Source organism: Uranotaenia lowii, chromosome 2, assembly GCF_029784155.1.
Source record: "Uranotaenia lowii strain MFRU-FL chromosome 2, ASM2978415v1, whole genome shotgun sequence".
NCBI classification, from domain to species: domain Eukaryota; kingdom Metazoa; phylum Arthropoda; class Insecta; order Diptera; family Culicidae; genus Uranotaenia; species Uranotaenia lowii.
The window spans coordinates 329,645,691-329,651,116 of NC_073692.1; positions in this window are offsets into that span (position 1 = coordinate 329,645,691).

The window sequence follows — 5,426 nt, forward strand, 5'->3', positions numbered from 1 at the left end:
TTAACACATTGTAAAACAAACACGAGAATGTTCGTTTTTTCGCTTACGGCAAGTGTGCATTCATAGTAAAAATTTTATAATGGAACTTTTTTCTACAAAACTAAACACAACACTTCTCGTATCTGAATGATACTGAACTTGTAGAATTTTGCCCAATGGTTTCTGAGATATAGGGTAGGTTTGACATATTTCACTATATTTTGTATTTTTTTTTAAATTTTATATAAGAGTTGGGTGGGGTAAAAGCACAACCTTAGTGCTACAAATCTTATTTTTAGAAATTTTTAAGTTATTTTTCCAAAAAAAAAGCAAGAACAGCAATTGATTCCTTAGACTATAATCTCCCCAGAGGCAATCCTAGTGTTGGTTCTCCGGGAAGGGGGGGGGGGGGGGGAGTGATTTCCCAAATTTTCAAAAATCTAATATCTGATGAAAAAACGATCATTTTGAAAAAGCGAAAAAATGGTGAGGGTGGCGGGAAAGGGGGGAGGGGGGATTTAGGGTTTCCACTTTCAAATGAGTACAATTTTCAATGAACAAAATCAGATGTATTTCGAAAAATATAAAATAAGAGAAGAATAATGATATCTTTTAACAAACTTCTTCAATACAGTAGTTTTTCGATTTTATCACGGTAAAAAAAAAATTCACCGTGAATTTGGCGAAACTAAAAATTAAAGTGGAAAAAGTGTTTTTATTGTCTTCAATCAATAATTTTTGATGTTTAAAGTAGTGGAAACATTTTGTATCAATAAATTTTGATCATAAGAAGTATGTATATCAAATACTACTAAACACAAAGGATCGATTTAAGTTCGAATTATTCTTATTGAATTAATAAATTATTAAATTTTTTCTTGAAAAAAAAACCATGTAGAATCTCTATTTGATAGTCTTCATCTAATTACAGTGATTTTTTTAGTTTTTATGAAATTTTAACAGTCGTTATCTCTTATTTTGATTTTGATGAAGAGTTCAAAGATGCATTAAAAAAATATCTTCTGCAAATTTCAATATTTTAATCTTCACACCTTTGAATTACTAAAAAGTTTATCTTTTCGAAAAATATTTTGAAATTTGCTCAACTTAGACTTTTAAAGTGTGTGTTCTCGAAATTTGCTTTATGGGCAGATAATCCTTTGTATTTCATTTGTAGAAAAACAGAAATCTTAGTCCATTTAACATATTTTAAGGCAAAGCTAGTAGAATTTCATTTTGATCTTCCAAAATTATCCATTCAGACAATACCAAAGTCTGTCAAATCAGAATTGCGCACGCCACCCTTTCAACTAAACAAATTCAACAAAAAATCAGAGCAATTTATCTCTTTTCAAAAATGCTTAAATTCACCCACATTTTTATATGATTCGCATAACCAAAAAAGTTTACTTTTTTAGAGCGGCGAACCAAGCACAAATAACAAGACAATTATTAGCTTGACGTTAAAATACTTATGTTGATTATTACAAGTGTTTTTAAAATCTAAATAACGATTTTGAACACTATAAGCTAAAATAAGCAGTTCAATGGCATTTTCATATTATTGAATACATATATAACATACCGTCAAACGGGGCATCATGCAACAGCGGGGTTCGATGCAACATTTGTATAACACTACATTGAATCAATTTTTAATTTAATGTATTGTAAAAAAGTTATCTTTTAATGATAACAAAATGATGATGACATAATTTCTCGCATCTTAAGCTAGTTGTCTTAAGTTTTTTCTTTTTATGTAAAATTTGAAAAATCGAGCAATAAATGTACAAATTTTAACATTTTTTGATGTCGAAAAAAACTTTACCCAGTATGACGGATCGGCTTGATAAAATTACCTACAAACTTTTTACAGGCTTCCTCATGTTATACCAACATTGTTGGTGTAAAAATATTTTTCGAACATTCACCCAATTTTTTCAATAAATATTTTTAATATTCAGTTAGGTGTCTGGGGTTAAATGCAACAAAATGCAAATCAAAGAAATATCTTGTAAATCCCGTTTCCATGTGTTGGAATATGAATGTTTTGCATCACGCGTTTGTAAACATTTAAATTTCATTCATCCAAACATTTATTTTTATGATTTCAGCTTTTACAATTTTTTGTAGTATTATTTAACCCCTAAATGTATGCAGCATCCTTATTTTCAGAAGAAAATGTGAAAATTTGTTTTTACAGACCCAAAAACTACTGCAATTGGTGTTGTCATGCTTAATGGTCTTTAAGACATCACAAATATATTAAAAATTATGAATTTTCGTACGTGTTCATAAGATGTTTCATTAAAAACAAAGTTTGTTGCAAGTTACCCCATTTTCTAAGGAGGGTGAAAATCGCATGTTTTTAGAAAATTAAAAATAACTGAAGAAACCAATAATTTTTTTAACTACGCCAATTTGATGCCCCAGCATCGTTAAAACTTTTGATGCATAAAGGATACGATTAACTGTGAACATAAGTTTTTTAGAAGCTATTGAATTTGAAAATTGTTGCATGTTGCCCCAGTTGACGGTACTTAAACCATAAAAAATATCATGAACAAAGACGCTCTACGCTTTTGAACGAAAATTTAAGTCCTGGAAATGGTTTCTGAATGATTTCTTAAAAAGCGTGATAAAATCGAAACAATAACCGTGATAAAATCGAGCGTGAATTTGGCGAGTATTGATAAAATCGAACAGTGATAAAATCGAGAAACTACTGTATTCATAGAATAACCAGAAAATCTTTAATATTCGCTGCAAAAACGTTTATAAAAAGAAAATTGTCTTAATTTGTTTATCTGGTAGTTTGAAATTGTCACTTTCAAAGATATTTAAAGAATTTTTTGTTATAAATGTCATTTTACAAATGAAAATTATACACAAGTTGATGAGCTTCTGAATACTTTTTATTGCTAGACCAAATAAAAAAATATAGTTTTGAGATAAGTTTAAGTTTATTATTGCTATGAACTACAAACTCATTAACGGTTATTAAATTTTTCATTGGAGTAATTTATTGAATAGTTATTTGGAAATTTCGTAATATTATTTTCAATTTGAAAACACAAGCTTCGTTCAAAATTCTGGTTTTGATTTTTCAAATTCTCAATATAAAAAATCAACACTCTAAATATAAATTTTGTTGAAGAATAAGATTATAAAAATCAGATACTGAAGTATGAAGCTTCTTGAACTTAATTTTAATTGTTTTGCTCTTGAATTTAATGTTATAATACAAAATTTCAATTTTAATTGTACTGAAACAAATGAAATAGCAACACATAAATTATTAAGAAAGTGAAAAATCGTTTTTTTCTCCATTTATTATTCCAAATTCTTAAAATGATATTGATTTATAATAAAAAACATGGAAGGAAGCCATGAAAGGTTAATTTAATGAAGAGTATTTATCAATTCCAATTGAAATGGCCAAACTTTCAGATGTAGAGTTTCAAAACTTAAACTTGATTTTAACTAAATAAATAATTATTAGGATGAGCTGAAAGATAAGATAAGATTTCGGCGATATAATTGGTGTAGATCTTGAATTCCAGCAGTATAAATCAAAAGTCAGAAAAAACTCTCTCGAATGTGAGCTTGATGCCTTGTTGCCGAAAAAATAATCGACTGATAACGGGAAAGTTTTAATCCACAAGGGAAAAAATAAAACATTGGCAAACTGATTTTGGAAAAAATTTGCGCCCTTAACTCGATTTTTTTGTCAGATTTGTTGTCAGAAAACTAATTAGTTTAGAGTTCCATCGATCAATGATAACTGATGAAGCAACTGACCTACATGAACAAAAAATAATTATTTTGATCCATACATTATTTTTTATTCATTCATCGATGCAGATTTTTTTTTCTTTTTGTGATGGCCCCGTAGGCCCATTTGGGTCCTTCCTCCACCCCATACGCTTCTTTAGAAGTGGGTGGGACATTTTATCCTTAGGATAATTTTATATTACTTTGAATTTTCTTATTTTGTACGACTTTTTTCGTCTTACTCTTACTAAGATTTAAGGGAAGAATGCCACTAAATGGTTAATTCCAAAAAAAAAAAATCAATACAGATTTTGTTCCTAAAAAACAACGATTTGAAAAAAAAATATAATTTATTGTTTTTAAATTCTATAATTTTGTCGTCCAGAAGTCACGGTAAATTACTCACAGTCTTCAGAAAAAATGACCATGAAGTTAGAACCTTTTTTTCTAAATTTTTTTTATACTGTATACTTTTGCTAGAAAGTGCACAAATTTTTTCAATGAATTTTAATTTTTTTTAAGTTATACCGAATAACAGAGCAGATCGAAAAAATACAAATATGCATTCAGAACCCTTAAATAAGTCAAAGTTAGTTTACAAATTCTTTGTACCTTGGAAAATGTGAATTTTGTTTTTTTGTGTTATAATTGTGAATGCAGATTTTGAGTTTTGGGGACGAATTTGAATCTCTTTCTCAAAACACCCATTCCATCATATTGAAACAGCTTTTATAAATTGTTTTTATTCCTTTTTGGCTCTAAAAACTCATAAGAAACGCAAAAATTACAAACACTGCCCACAATTTCTTCTTTTGATTGATTATTGCTCTGGAATCTGTTGTGTTTATTAACGCATTAACTTGAATTAAGAAATCTTTATAAAGTTTTTAGATCTTAATCTGTAACTGTCAAAATTTAAAATTTTCATATTCAATTTCTGTTTGGTAGAATATACTTGAATATTTTTACGGTCATCCATTATATGAATACATAATGTGATAGATTTAAAACCAAATTAAATTAAATTGGATCTTTTTTTGAATTTCTTAATATAGGTTAGTTTGAAGTTTCATAATTCATATTTGAATGATTTTAAATTGAGGGGAAGATGAATTCGTGCAAGAGAATCTTTACTGTGATTCAAAAACTCAATCGTTATTTTGCAATCTAATCATGAATTCCTTGTAAGCGCAAATGAGAATAGTACTGCATTGGATTTTGGAATGATTTAGACTTCACCTTGTAAAAATGTTAAATTATCAATAAACCAACTGTTAACAATAGAAATTTATAATTGAATTTCAGATTCGTCTTAGCTTTTTATCTTGAAGTAGAGTTGTCCCGATTCCTTCGGTTATTAAGATATTTTGAACTACAAAGAAAAATCATATTGAGGAACTTTACGTTGCTGAATTTTTCTTTAAAATGGATTTCATGAGGCCTTAATATGTTGTATATTACGATTAAATTTATTTTGTCAAATATTGGTGTCAAACAGAAAGATTTGAAGGTACAAAAGACTGTCAATTGAAGTCACACGTTTCTTAAGTGTCTACTGGAAAACTGATCACTCCAATGGAGGATGTGACTACAATTTAAGTTTCTTACTAAAAAGGCAATTTAATTTCTGAAAGTTAAAGGAAATTGCCAATCTTATGATTCCGTATATAGTT